Below are 16,424 nucleotides of genomic sequence, written 5' to 3'. Positions count from 1 at the left end.
TGACTGTTTGTCTGGACCTTCTCTTGTTAAACGCTTCTATTTATTTACTTAAGTCTAGGTATGAATGATAAGGGTTTATGGTTTCTAAATCTAGACTGATTCTAGAAGGAATACCTAAATTTTATGATTCTATTTCAATAATTTTTAATTAAAAAGAGAATTTCAAAGTTGAGTAATGAATATATTTTTCTTAATTGATGTTCTGATTGGCTTTAAGATCCAGAAATAAAAAAATGTGGATTTGCTTTCAAGTCGACCACACTTTTCGACCCAGATGACATATATGAACTTGCTAACAGATGCTAGGTAATTTTTTTACTGATCAATGTTTTATTCGATAATATTTTAATTAAGGTAATGCAAATCGGTATTGTTGAGAACTAAACTCTTTTACACATATTGGTTAATTTTAAGTGTAGGGACGTTATTAAAATATTAAATTACAAAGAAAGAGGATCAGAATATTCTTAACAAATTGTTCAAAATGTATATTTATTAAATTTCTATTCTTATAAATATTGTTACCAGATTGTTTTGCCTATGAGATACATATACGAAGATATGAAATTATTGGAAACCCCTATTCTTCAAGCTCTTTTTTTTAAATCAACTCGGGTTGGGGGGGGGGGGTAGTTTCTTAATACATTAAAAAAAATTATTTAACGCAAACTAGCCTTGTGTAATATTTCAAGTTACATTCTATTAAATTGTCTCTTCCTCACTGTCACTCAAAAAGTTATTAATTTGTGGAAACTATTGTCGTCTGAGGTTTTTTTGTTACATTTGTAAAGGGATCGGGTATTACATGAATTGATGCATAATATGTTCTTGTGTCTGACTTTTGCCTTGCATTTTCAAGCGCTATAAGGACATGTATTGAAATGTGATACGCGACTGTTTTATTGTGCAGCAACGATTTCCCACGAAAAGACATACGATGTGTTTTGAGTGTTGACTGTGATGTGTACGGCTAAGAATCCCCTGCGCGGCTAAAGTTACTTTTTTTAAAGCAATTTTCGTTATTACCGCAGATTTACCGCATTTTTGTAGCCAGATATTTGGGTCATTTCTAACATTATTATTTTTCGTAAAAATTATAATTTTATAAGATTTTAACTTTATTGAAATAAAATTTGTGGAAGAGAATTTCAACTTTCGAGTGTACCTAAATTACAAAACACCACTGGAGCAACTTTGAAAAAAAACTTATTCTACCTCGCATGCCTCTTATTTAACTGATTAAAACATGTCTGCTTTGCTAAAATCATTTTGCTCAGAGAAATTCCGCCAAGCTGTGTGAGATTAACAGTTCCTTGGGCAATGCACCACGCGAGAAGAATAGAAAAAGCGATATATTCTATAAAAATATCAAAGTATCATTTGAGGCACATCTTCCTACATTTTCTTCCACGAATGATTTTGAACTGATTACAAACGTAGTGTAGTGAAGAAATTACAACAGTGTTATCTCTAAAATTATCTGCCAAAAATTGAAGGCCCACCTGTGATATCTGTCGCAAGAACTGATTGCGATGGCATTCTTTCATGAAAGGATCCCAGACAGTAAGAAAAGCGCTATGTCAGAGGGAACGCTTAATTCATTTTGCAAAGAGGAGCCTTCGAAGCAGCATTTTAAAGAAAAATTTGAAATCATAGCAACACCGAAATTACAGATTGCCAATGCAGAACGTGCTGTTTTCATCATTTAAGAGTATAATCGCAGCATCACAAAAGATAAAGATCAGTTGCTGTGATTGTAGCAAGCTGTTAAGCACCATAGGGAAATGTATACTTACTGTAAATAAATGTTCTTCAAAAGCCTCATAAGTATAGCAATTGAAGTTTAATGGGAATCAACTGTATCGACTCAGCTATATATATTGAAAGAAAATGTAAAAAAAAGGAAAAATGGTTATTTTGTATGTATAATTTTGTATATTCGTATAATAATGTTGTCGTGTAATTTTCTGCTTAAATTTTCACATTACTTTCACGAAGTTCAGAAAAGACATTTAAAAATTACTTTTTTGTGTTTTAAGGGCTGAGTTAAGGCAAAGTCAGGGTTTTAAATCCAAAAATAAAGTGCTTAGGCTTTGCACTGCTCACTTGATAGTTTTACATAACCTTCGTAAAGTTTTGATGATTCATTTTAAAATTCAAGGACTTTATAGATTTTGAATACTTTGGGATATTTTAAAGTTCATGCTCTACTTCGTAACATTTACTTACAAATTAAAAAAAAAGTAGGAAAATTTTTCTTCACCAGAAGACACAAAACGGAGGTTTCAAGACATTAAAAATGTAAAAAAAAAATATTTATGGTAAAATACTAACAGAAAAAACTACACAATATTTCTAATATTGTACTTAGAATATCACCGCAAAAGATTTAAACATCTTAATAAATTAACTTATGGCATTCTCATCTAATTAGTCGGCATATCATCTATAACATCCTACGAGTAAGTAATCTTTGACTGACCATCCAATTTCTTACACATTTGGTGCGAAACTATTCATATTCTCTTTGTCCGTTTCAATTCTGATTTAAAATTTGTATTTTATTGACGGATCCAGATCCACAAATCACGTCTTTAATCTAACAACGGTGTTCTCTTAAAACTAGATTAACAAAGTTCGACATAGGTTCGTATCAATTGTGGACCGGTTCAATACAATTCAAGGACGAATCAAAAAATTTGCCAAGTCCAATTCAAATTCAATAGCTAATTCGCGTTTAAATCAAACTTATTATAAAAGTAATATAGCTAATTCAGAGCTGAATGATTTCGCTAGAAATTTACAGTCTACAGGAGTCCAAGAATCTCTCGTGACATTAAATACTCTTAATTTACAAGCACTCGTGAATCCTTTAGCTCTTGCGAATCAAATTGCTCTTGCGAATCCAGTGGCTTCCGAGAATACAGCGCAGCTTGAAAGTCCAGCGATTTCAGGTAGCGCAAATGTTTCAGCCAATTGCGCGAATTTTCAAAATACAAGTCACGTATTCTTCGATCCGAATCTTCGTTAGCTTTCATTGCAGCAATTTTCGGGCAGCTTGGACTCATGGCTCGGTTTTAGGGACACATTTGATCCAATAGTACATAAATATGTACAAGCACCCAAAATTTTTCAACTTCACAAATCGAAGTCATGTGTCAAGGAAAAATCAGTTGAATTATTAGCTTCGTTCGAATTATCCAGCGATGATTACGCTGCCGCTTGGAAAATGTGGACAGATGGATACGATAATCGAAAATTTCCCGCCAAAAATCATGTTAAATCACTTTTTAATTTCCTATTATTCTCCAGAGAATTATCGGTTCTCTCTCTATCAAGTAGCGCTTAAAACACGTTAAAGCTCTACATGTATTAGAGCAGCCAGTCGATCATTGAGATCTAGTCATAGTTTATCTAATAAAAGAAAAAATAAATTACTATAATCGCGAAAAATAGATTGAATACACTGGAAACTCAAAAGTCCCAAAATTAGACACAATGATTTTTCGTTTTTGGAGCGCCGTGCTTAGATTGAAGTCATGCGTCCAGCTCACAATAAAAATTCAAATTCTCACAATTGAAATATAAATACATAGACAGAAAATGATAATCTGTCAGTTCAGGGTTCACATTCATCTTGCACATTCGTAGGTTTACTTTCCAATCCTCTAGCCAATCAATCCACAAATGATTCAAAACATGTAGAACCACAGATATCATGCCATACTTGCGAAGGAGATAACGCAAGCTTTTTGTGCAATAACTTTTGGAAATTGACCCTGCAAGACCGTATAGACGAAGCCAGAAACGCATCTTTATGCAATCATTGCCTTCAGGCGGGTGATCGTTCAAGCGATGGTCTACTAATTCCATATCGAAACTGTAATATAAGACACAATACACTTCTTCATTTAGAACAAAAGTCAAATATGGGAAATCATCAAATCTAATCCATCTCAAGTTAATTTGGTAACTGCTATTGTCGACGTCATTGGCAATAAAGGCAATTATCAACCCTGCCATGTTATACTAGACAGGGGGTTCAATCGTGTACAATAACTAAGGCTTGCGCAACTCGCTTACGATTGCATAAAAAACGTTTTGAAATTCCAATGTCATAAGTTGATGATATGAGGACGCAAAATAAATTCTGAAAATTTGCCATGGTAAAATCTAGATTTAAAGATTAAAAATTCGATTTAGAACTTTTGATGGTTCGTAACAATTTCAAATGCAATAGCATCATTTCCATTAGACAAAAACGCGTTTGAAATCCCTGATAATATCTTTTTATCCGATCAGCAGTTTCATAAACCTGCACCTATTGAGATAATCATTATTTCCCGTTACTCGAACTCTGCAGCAGCTAACAGAGGACGAGCGCAATTCGAAGTCAAACGCCGCACGCATTATTTAGCGCGAGCTTTACAGCGACGATCTGTTGGCAGATACCCGCTCATTTGACGAGGCACTATCGCTTTGAAATGACTTTATCGAACTTTTGAATATACGGAGATTTAGTATCTGAAAGGGGGCTTGAAATGATCCAAGATTAATGAGCGGTTTTCATGGTACTGTATCACATACCCACATGTCTCTAGACACGACGGAAAGTATCAAAACACTAGGGCTTCATTAGGACTCACCATCTGATTCAATTGTGTACGCAGTTAGTCTTTCTGATGAGAACAAAAAAGTCACAAAAAGATCAGTTTCATCCTAAACTGGAAAATTCTATGATTCACTAGGTTTTCTGAGACCAGCCATAGTCTTAATAAAAATTATGATGTAGCTTCTTTTGAAGGGAAAACTCGCATGAAATGATCCCATTCCGTATAAGTGGCAAAATTTGTGGCCAGACATTAAAAATCAATTACACCGTTTAGAAAATTTACGTTTTATTTTATGCATACTCTTTCCAAACACAGTGGAAACACAAATCCATGGATTTTGTGAAGCAAGCACTAAGATATACGGAACATGTATCTATATACGTTCTTCTAACAGTTTAGGTGAGCACCATTGCTCTCTCATATGTGCGAATTCACGCATCGCTTCCATAAAAGTTGTTTCGTTGCTAAAATTAGAGTTATGTGCAGCACTTTTCTTAACCACGTTGTAACAATTAAAAATCGAGTGTCTAAAAATTTCCCCTAATAAAACCTTATTTGGTCCGATTCAGCGATCGCATTAGGTTGAATCGGTTCTTGAGACATATCCGTTTCCCACATTTGAGGCAAACTGCGTAGCAGAAATTCAGAAGGTCAGCCCCGATCAATAGTTTCATCTACCAACAGATCACATTCCAGCTGATCTTATATCACGTGAGCGAAATTCAAAGGATTTTTTACAATCCACTATTTGGCAAACCGTTCCAATTTGGCTTAGTCAAGATGACAGAACATGGACTGATAGGCGAACATTACACTAAAAAAAAATGCAAAGAAGTCGTTCAACCCTCCTTATCGTTCAGTTTAACGAATTCAAATAAAAAAATCGAGTGGAAAATCCATTTAAAAAATTTTCTCGGAAAATACGACAACACAACAACATTGAAAACAGTGCTAGCTTATTCATTGAAATTGATCCACAATGTGCAAGAAAAAGAGTTATCTGAAAAATATCAGGGTCCTCTTTAATTCAAAGAAATTGACACCGCGGTGTTGACCGTAGTAAAGTTAATACAAACAGAAACATTCCACAAGGAAATTGATTCATTATTTCACGGCAAAATTCTTGACGATAAAAGCAGTTTATTGTGTATAACTGAGTTTATCGACAAAGGCCTTATCAGAGTTCGCGGCTAACTCGAACGCGTTAATATTCCTTGCCAGAAAAGTACCCAATTATTTTACCTAAAGATCCTTATATAGTCAAATTAATTCTCACGAAGAATACATCGCTAAAAAGCACGCGGGAACGCAAGGTACACATAATGGCGTTCGAGAATTATTCTGGCCAATTGATGTCTACGCTTCAGGTTTAACACAGGCGCGTTAGATATTTCAGAGCGACGCCTTGCGACATTAACCACAATATGGGGAGTTTATCTAAAAAAGGCGATCCTATTCGCGACCCTTTTTCACAGCACTCATCCTTCTTTGTGCAACAAAGACATCATAGTAATCCATGTAAAGATAGAGTTTGTAACAGAATTGTTACCATAAAACAGCACTTGGTACGACCCTGCAAGAAAGGGTGGTTGGGCCTCTCTCGAGATGAACCGGAATCTCCCGAAGGGTATCGATGTCACGGGTGACAGAAGGTCCTGTTGTTAGTCTTGGCTCGTTCATTTTTCTTTTCAAGCTCAACCATTAAGGATTACTCTCCTTCAGCCACGTTGACTCATCGCTTCCTCGCGAATCCTCCATGGATCGACCATGCTCTTTTTCAGGGTCATCTCTTTGTAACCGGGACCTTGTGCCACCGTTTTCGACTTTAATGTAAGTGGCTATTAATGACGTCTTAATTTTGATTAGAAACTTTGTTTTATTGTTTCCTTGCTCAATTCTCGGCACTCCGACTCCCATTTCCCCCCTTTCTCTTAACTCGTAATACCTAGCGCCCAACATCAACTTGCCCACATACTTTTCTATTCAAAATTCCGAAACCTGCTGAGAAAAGGAGACATAAGGGTTCAAAAATCCTAACTAAAAAATTGAACCATTACTTTGGATTCTGATTCTAATATTTACCTATGATAACTTTAGCATGCTATTTGATTCATACGTTCTTAATTGCCTGCAATTTTTCATGTTAAATATTGATCAATATACTCGAATTGCGAAAATTTAAGACAATTAACCGAACGCGGACATTAGTGAGAAAAAAGTCACTTTTAAATAACTGAAATTGATAAAAAATTTGAAAAAATTGGAGTGAAATTCAAATTAAAAGAAAAGTTTAAATTCTGAAAAAATAGTGATGGCCTGGAGAAATAAGAATCCGTTATTTTTTATTTTTTATTGAAAATTAACCCAAAATTAATGGATAGCCAGGTGAAAAAGGTGATCTGAAAAAAAGCATAATAATTTTGTTTCTTGTCAAATATTTCAATTCTTCAACGAGGCAAAACGTCTAGGCGCGCAACTAGGTTCGCAGGTCAGCGACCCGTACCCTCGCGAGTAACGTAAGGTCACGCGAACCATCTTCGAAACAAAGCCTCAGAGAACGAAAATAATACTATTTTCAAACTCTTTATTATTAAGACAGTTAATTAAAATTTTAACTATATTTCTCCGAGAAAAATCGTAACGTTTATTAGATAAACCAAGTTAGAGATTATACAGGGTGTCCTTTCAGCGCAAATAATAACTTGATTTCGAATTAAATGAAACTTAGGTCGTGAAAAATTCAAAATAAAATAACCAACCCTACGACAATAGAAAGCAACCTTGGTTATCTAGACTTCGAAGGTTCCACTGAACGTCGAACCCAAGACATTAATTTGAATGTCACAAGGAGATCAAGTATAAAAAATCCGGTCTTAATTCCACCACGAACTTTGGGATGTATCCCAATTCTGTAACCAAAAAAGAACCCAAGACATCCATTTTTATTTAAAGGAGGTTCAAAAATTATTTACAAAATTATACCTCCGAAAAAGCCGTGACTGGGAATTACGTAGAACTTACGAAAATCTTAAAGTTGAATATCAAATGCACATAGAAAGGAATGATTTTGAAATTATTGAATAATTAGAGGATTTAGGCAATGAATGGGAAACCGAGCTATTCAAGTCAACAATTAGACAACTAGTTTTATAGATAACAGAATAAAAAATTGAGGATAAAAATGAACAAAAGCGTAATAACGGTAACGGGGATAAGATTACTTTCGAGGATAATAAAGAAGATTTAAGCAAAAATAAAAATGGTCAAAACAATAATCAAAACGAAAACTACAATCAAAATTACCAGAGTAAAAAACCTGACAAAAATCGATTTCTATTTACACTATTGGAATTTCCATTCCCACCTGTTCCAAACAAATATCAACAGAATTTCAGACCTAGATTTCCACCTGGTTTCCAACAAAATTTTCAACCTAGATTCATACAAAATTACCAACCTAGATTCCAAAACAATAGGGCAAGACATCCTTACAATCCTTAAAACCCCTGCGACCAAATGTTACCAATGTTTAATCAAATCACATTAGGCTCAATTCATGGTCAAAGTAAACCAATAATCGAATTCCCGACAGAAAACGCGGAAAATAATTCAGAAAATCATAGTAAACGAAATTCCCAAAAACCAAACCATAGAAATAAAAACCAGAAACCGATAATTAATTTCAATGAGGACTTACAAGATGAAACAAGTTCTAATTCGAATAAAAAGGGGAAATATAAACCAAACGCATGCCAATTTGGTAGCAACCGTCTGAGAAAAATAGTAAGCACTTTTCTACATTTCTTTGCAAAATTTTTGATACCGTATGTTGGTTTTTAGTCAAATGTCAGTATACATTTTTTCCAAATAATATTTACGAATATTTTTAAAATACCGGTGTACAAAGGTACACTTAGATATATTTCAAAAGTTTATATGCGTCCTTATCACCCTCGCACAGTGTGTTGCATTGTGATTGAAAACATAAAAATATTTCCGGATATCATTTAGAGGAAAGGAAGTCTTCACTTTTGTGATGGGTGTTGCAAAAATATATTTGTTCAGATAGTGTTTGCTCATTTGTAGGAAATGGATGAAGAACGTTTGTTTTTGGACTGACAGGTTGTGACGAGGTGATTTTTCACCTGTAACATTAAATGAATGTACAACTCATCTTGCCGGCTCCGAAAACTTAACATAATAATTTATAGTAAAATTCGTTTCCCATTATACATAACCTGAAACTCGGAGCGGGGGTCCAACTCCACGAGGGCATTTTTCTTTGTCAACTATTCACCATTACCTTATACACTGTGTTTTCCTCATGTCAAATTCAAAACCGCAAGCCACCACTGCACCGGTCAGGGTTGGTGCACGGGCTACAGCGTTAGACAGGGAGGGGCAAACTCCACTATATTGTGAGCCTCTAGGAGAATGGCGCCAAAAAATGAACATCGCAGGGTGTGTTAGATCATCACACACACAGTCCTAAGTCAAAGAATAGACAACCCTGATCACAGATCGGGCAAAAAATCAACCCTTATAAGGTAGACAAAGGAAAGAATGACGGGAATAGGTTAATGACAATGCAACTGGCAATGATAATAAAGCCAAGAAAATATAAAACCTTGGATGAAATACATGTGCATAATGAAGGAATAAAGGTGTGCACAATTGTTGCGGAACGACCAAGAGAATACCTATCGGCTTAAAGTATTGTGAATTATGCGTTCCCTAAAATGTTTTTCGTAAGCGACTCATAGCTGAAGGATAAGCAATATGAAAATTTGAGTCGGCTATTAATTTTTTTAGGGTATCTTCATCGCATCAGATAGAATTGTTTTTGAACAAATTCTGCGACTCTGGGAATGATAAGAAAACAGAGGGTTTTTTCGCAACTGTGGTACGTTAAGCTTCACGAGAGACCTTGCGATTATGATGAGATCGTTTATTGTATTCACAGGAACAAAGCATCTTCTTTTGGACAATGGTAATGACAAAGATAAATTTTTGGCAATAAAGTGATGTGAAGAGCAAGTATTAAGAAGGGCCCGAGATCATACCGGTTGACAATTTGCACAATTTACCATCTTTCAGCAATCGGAAGGGCGCGAATTTTTTCACATTGAAAAACTGGATGAGTCTTACATCTAAATATAGGGCATGTGTTTACAGTTGATGTTAAGCAGGTTGATTTTACGTTTCATCAGATAACTTGATTATTCCTGCGGCAGTTTGTGTCGTTTGTACCGGGAATCGTAAGAGTAAGTTTAAAGTCTAGAAATAATTAAAAACTTGTCCGCATAAGTTTTCTCTAGAAGTTCCCATGTGCGCGTATAATTTTATTCTGTTACCAAAATTACTGATACTTTTCAATCGGCCTCTTCCTGAAAAACCGACTTGTAACCCTTAACTGGCACTGTAGGTAAAGATTATCCCCAAAAAAGGTTGAGCTCAAAATAAGCGTAAATGTCCGTTGGGCAGTCGCTTAAAGTAGACTCTAAAAATTGTGGGACTACTAATTAACCCATGTGCCACCAGTGAACAGAAAAATTATTTTTTCCAAAAAACGTTTGCTAGTTGTTTTTTTATAAATTTCCAACGTAAGTTTATTATCTAAACGGAGATAAATTTTTTTATTCGTTATTTCATAGTTTCTTGTTTTTTTAGTTCGCAGAAAGCCTAAACTGGCCTGTTACTTATGCAGGGGCCCAATGTGACGTGAGTACCAGACTATTTTGGTGAATTTAAATTAAAATAAATTGATTTGAATATTGAAAAATATGATGTTCGATTTCACCAAAAAGTCGAGGTTTCATTTTGAAAAATAAATACCTTTTTTGGAAGCATCAATAACACAGTCTTTTCTTCTTCTGAAAGTATAGTATCTCAAGCATTTACGCATACATTTTAGCTAAAAATATGAAAAATTACGCGACTTATGATTTTTTCAGTGAAAAGCGGACTTTTTCCGTTTTTTTTTTTTTTTCATTTTGTTCACTGTTTTAATTTATATAAATAGCTGTAACATCGATTTGACTTTAAATAGAATATCCTAAACTACATTCAATAATTTTTGTGTGCAAAAATATTAGATACCGGCTGCGCAAAGCTCATTTGAATGCGTTGCGGTATTAATTACCCCGTGGGCCAGTTACGTATAGTGGTACCAACATTGCCAGTTAAGGGTTAACATTGCAATTTTTCGACATTACTTACATCAATTTGGTTATGAATCCGTGATGTGCATGAATCGTTAAAAGCTAGCCAATTTTCATATATTTTTTCCATTAGAAGATCTTTCAATAAATACAAGAGTTTTTCTATTCCACTTAGTTTATTGTAAACATTGGTCAATACTATGTGATGGTAAAAAGGCAACAAAAGAGGCGCCGATCCGGTCTCTCTTCTACCTGATACCCCACTTTTCCATATCGCTCTTATGGCCCTTACACAAAATTCGAAGGATCGCGATATAGATTCACGAAATAAACCTAAATATTCCAAATACACGTCATTCAAGGTTAATTATAGAAAACTGAAAGCGGCAAGTTTCACATATAAAAGTCTTACAATCTAAAACATTAATCATCTTTAGAGAGATAGATGTTTCAAGTTTTGATGAATTCCATCAATTCTAAACATCACAATCACTAAGCTTATAAAAGCGCGTTAATATAAAAAGTTTTAAAAGTGTGAAAAAGTTTGAGCGTGTGAATATGTCTATAAGTGACCGTGCGTGCAATTGTGTAATTTAAGAAATAAATAAAGTGCATTGACAATAACATTGTTATAACACAGTTACAAGCGAGTTGCCTCTGACTCACTGTTAAGTGAGATGTTACAATCTGTTCTTTAACAGTTACGTAACTGATATGTAACCATGTTTGCTGGGAGGTGGGTGTGAATTAATTAGATTATTATCCCAAGCATGAAAAAAGTTAAATTTAATCGGGAACATCGACGTCATCCTCAACAAATCTAAATAGAACATAAAATGCAGGTCTGATCCAAAGCCTCACGCGGTTGGGAGGGAGTATAATTTCAAGAAGTCGCAACTTATAGATAAGGCTCGAGAGCCTTTTGAGACCTTTGAACTCTAAGAGGCCGTAGCAGCAGACTACAATCGTGTTGTTGCATTTGAATCACCGAAGCCTTGCTCTTGGTGGTTCGGAACCCACCTTAAACTGTAGGTCCCCCTTCCACCACCAAGTAAGTGTGTGGAGGGTGTGTAAAGGAATAAAGAAGGTGTAAGAAAAATGTAAACCCTTAGGGGACACATTAGAAGCTTCCACTGAATACTTTTTGCAATTCAAAACATGCTGGACTTTAAAAGTAGCTTTAAATGTAGACAAAAGAAAGAGCTATCCAAAGCAAGTACATTAGATGCGGGTATCAAAATCAATCAAGAAGTTTTCCAGTCTACATAAAATGTAAGCTAGATATAATCGCAGGATGCGGTACACTAGATATAAATGATTATGCTAAGGTAGGTCCGAAAATACCGCAAAGTCCAACGAAAACAAAATTAGAAAACTACTTTGGTTTAAGAACAGCACGTGCGTACGGGAAGCTGATTCTCGTGTTATTGCGGCATTTGCTTTCAGCTCTCCGCACTTATCTACAATTTCACACTCCTTTCACTTATGCACTACCTAGTTACTCCTTTTTTCCTTGATCGTTTTTCCGCATTCATTGTCCAGAAATCGTAAACAAATCGTCTTTACCTTCCTCCCATCCCTTTCTTAGAAAGTCAAGGACTTGCTACCATACAAGTACAATAAAGTAGGTGCAGACATAGAATTCTACTGTCAAAAATTCGACCTGAATAACGGTGTTCATAATTCATACACTGTCTATAATCATTTTAACGTCTTTGTAAGAGAACGGTCTTTGTTTTATTCACGTCAATCTTTGAAGCCATCCTATTCGCGCAAACATTCAGTCAGCTTAAAATCATCTGTAGACTTTCCCATGGTAATGGTTATTAAAAAGGAAACGCTACTATTGCATAATAGGAAATGCTTTGTTGCAAAACAGGCGATCTTATTAAAACAGCAAAGGCTGTAGTTAAACATCATACATCGCCATTCGAATATCTGCAAACACAAAGGTCGTAGGAAAACCAACGATGCATTTCCTTGCCTTATCATCCTTCGACCGAAAATGGTATTTAAAGATACAATTCTACACTGCCATCAAAACAGCTAGCACCACATAGGCTGCAGAGAAATAAACAATACATTTTTAACGTTTCAGGAGTTCAATACATTTGCCATCGAAGTAGAAGCGATTTTAATAGGTTAATCCCTCACGAATTTATCGAAGTTTGACCTTTGTTCAAGGTCATTTAATACATCAGTGAGATAGTTGCAGATTCAGAAGATGCGTCAGGATGTTTAGAAACGGTGTTATAAAGAATGTTTAAACTATAATTGAATGTTCAACACAAATGAAGCCACGGTGGCAACTAGATGACGGAGGGTTCCTTCGTGATCGTCAAAGAGGACAACATACCACCAATGCAATGGTTACTGGGTCGCGTCTGAGAAAATTTTCCTTTGACCAGATGGAACTATAAATAAAGTCAGTGCAAAAACCTCCAAAAAGTGAACTTGAGAGGCATTTGAGAAAATTGGAACTTTAGCCTATTAATCCTGAAAATGTCAATACCAGACCTTGCGACTACTATTAATTTTTTTGATACAAATGTTTGTTTTTCTCTTATGTTAAAACTGCATTCTGATTCTTCGCCTGATTGTTACATATTACTTAGCTTTATATAAATTTAATAATTTAATTTAACAAATGTAAGCTAGGCATAATAACCAGGGGAGAATGGAACATCGTGTATTTAGAATATTTAAGTTAATTTCATAAATTTATATCGCTATCCTTAGAATTTACAGGGTGGTCCAATTGAACTGCAACTTTTTAGAAAGCCTCATTGTTGACATATTTAAAATTTTGTTTTATTAAAGCAGTTAAAGAAAATGGTGGAAACAAATTTTAATTTTACCAATTTTTTTCGAATTTTCAATGTGGCCGCTTTGAGTACAATCTATGATTCTGAGTGAGTCGGTCGCCAAAAGAGTGGCACGATGCACGAATGTACTCCTGCTGAATCTTTATCCAGTCATGAAGAAGGGCTTTCTTGAAGAGATTAAACCTAACTATGGTAACTTTGCTGCGGTCGATAATATAGAAACCACAAGGTAAATGCAACGTTACAATGGCGGGATAAGAACTCAGAAAATACCGAGGAAATCACCGATGCTTGATCATTGAAACTACAATTGCACATTCTACCTTTATAAGATAACTATAATTATAACTATCATCAATAAGAGTGTATTTATATTTCATATATAGTTTAAAACCATGAAAAAGCTAAATAAAATTATGTGAAGTATAAATACAAATGCTTATATGGGTTAAATAATAATCTTTTAATATAATTTTATACTTCAGTACATTATTAATGGGTAACCGACTTACTGGGAGAACGGATAAATAGTCAGACATACTGTAACTGAAAGTTTCTGACTAGAGCTATCACCTATGGTTACGTTAACGTGCGATATTCGTACTCCTGAATGGTCAAGAATAGAGATGTGCGATTGCCAATCGTCGCGGCCATCGGCAGCAATTAGTCTTCGTATGCCATAGCGAGACTAGCGATTATCGAATGGCACGTAATCAAACAAAAGGAAGAAGTAAGCGAATACTGACAGTCTTAGTAGACATAAATATTCTTCATCTGAGAAAATTGAAACTTAATTGTATAACTAAAACAGCACGTGTTAGATCAAAACATGTTTGTACAAAGTTCACAGAATTCCTTAGTCTTTAATAGAGTATATTCTCGAATTAAGTGCGCCGTGTTATACGTTCGTGGACAAAGAATTCAAGTAATGATTGGGCAGCTGGTTCAGGGCCTTGTATCGCACTACCGCTAGCAGTGCCCATCTCTCTTGCCCTTTCTTATGAGAAAAAGTACATGAAAGTCAATATTTTGTAGCTATTTATCTTTTCTATGACCTTTATAATAAATCTATTGTTAATCTGACCATCTCTCTTTCACATTTAAAAACACTAAAACTGACACAGATCCCATATAACTGAAAAGTGACAACGTACACACAAACAAAAATAAATTGTCAGGTCTTACCGTCCTGAAATAATCAGGACTCCGGTAGCTCTATTTCCAAATTTCATTCCACTCTCGCCTATTTGCTCAGGACGAGACTGCTAATTTGGCCTCAGCGGTATGACCTGTCACTTCCTTTTGAATTAAGTGTTTTTCTAACAAATTAACATTTGTGTAGTACTAAGATAGCTATTTCATCGGTATCGTTAATAAAAATACGAAAATACCCCGAATTAACCTTGTATTTTCTCTTTGTAGCAAACTTGTACAAGAGAAGGGTTTAAAACAACGCCATCAAAGATCATCAATCAACAATCGCTTTCAAGATCGTTTCTGCGATACTAACATCAAAATTAGTTTAAAAATTAATTATTTGAACTCAAAAATACAAGAATAAATCAGAACAGTGAGGAAATTTAATGAAAAAGGGAATGAAAGGGGTATACCCTAATTATTAAAAAAAAATTTTAATCTTTTTGCAATTGGAATCCCTTCATTTGGTCTTGATAAGTACCCAAAATATAATTTATTGCAATGCTTTAGGCTATTCAAGCTGTGGCATAAAGACAAGCTACAATACGCCACACCTTTTAATTGCCTTTATCATTCAGATTTCTAAGAGTCTAGGAAAAAAATTCTATTGTAAGAATGTCTTTTACAAATTGATCACTCGTGAATAGAAATCCTACAAAAGAATTATTATTTTCAAATTCGCTTAATATAAACGACAGAATAAAGTTAAAATTGCAAATTCAATGAATAGACACAATTATTATCATTCTATTAGCTATTAAACGAATTAAGGCGCTTAAACGGCTGTCAAATTCGCAAGGGGCAAACTAAATCTAAATGGTTGAGTTGTTGGACGCCACATTTTAAGCACCTGAATTAAATGCAATAATACCGGATGGTTCAGCTGGCTTTTTCCCGAAAAGATCCTTTTTGTTGATGTATTTTGCAATCGAAAATAAAAAGTTATTTCTCGCTTGAAAGTCGTGCAAGCCATACAGCGAAACGGTAGTATAGTAGCCGCGAGGGGCAGGAATTACCAATTACCAATATAAATGTGTTAGCAACCGAGAAGGTTTCAACTGTGAAACGTAAAGGAAACAAAGTTTGTAATTTAACATTTTCAAAATTTTGAAGATGTTGAGTTTGTAACACTTATAGTTTAAGGTTGCACAAATGTTTCGCGCCAAGAAAAACAAACCATTAATCTAATAAGTTACAAAAAAAATTGTTATTCATAAATTAGCGAAGAAAAGTTAGCTCTACTTTATTTACCACATTAAAATAAACTGAACTCTATTTTTGTAAACAATATTTATTTGCTCTAGCACTTTTTTTCGATAACTTAAAGAACAAGGAAATACAATATGTGTTATATTGTACAGTTACTGTACAGTTTATACAAACATATATTCACAATTTGTTCATTGTTTAAACAAATATAATTTGTTTAAAACAATTATGTTTCCAAAACATACTTTTTAAATCGTATCAAGAAATCATGAAAAAATGTGAATTTGCCGTGATGAATTGCTGAATTTCATTGTCCAATAACACAGGCCAACAATTCTCAGAACCAGAGACCAGATCTACTATACCCGAAGGTTTTTGCTGCGCTGAATCCGAATCTGACCTCAGAAAAATTCCATCAC

At 34.6% G+C, this 16,424-nt stretch overlaps 1 protein-coding gene across 7 annotated transcripts in view; it reads right to left on the bottom strand.

Moving 5' to 3' along the window:
- Positions 1 to 16,424, bottom strand: part of LOC117172747 (zinc transporter 1) — a 491,563-nt gene that overhangs the window by 261,941 nt on the left and 213,198 nt on the right. The gene's annotated exons all lie outside the window — the stretch shown is intronic.

Source organism: Belonocnema kinseyi, chromosome 5 (assembly GCF_010883055.1).
Source record: "Belonocnema kinseyi isolate 2016_QV_RU_SX_M_011 chromosome 5, B_treatae_v1, whole genome shotgun sequence".
NCBI lineage: Eukaryota > Metazoa > Arthropoda > Insecta > Hymenoptera > Cynipidae > Belonocnema > Belonocnema kinseyi.
The sequence above is the reverse complement of the archived record's forward strand: the minus strand, read 5'-3'. Positions and strand labels throughout refer to the sequence as shown.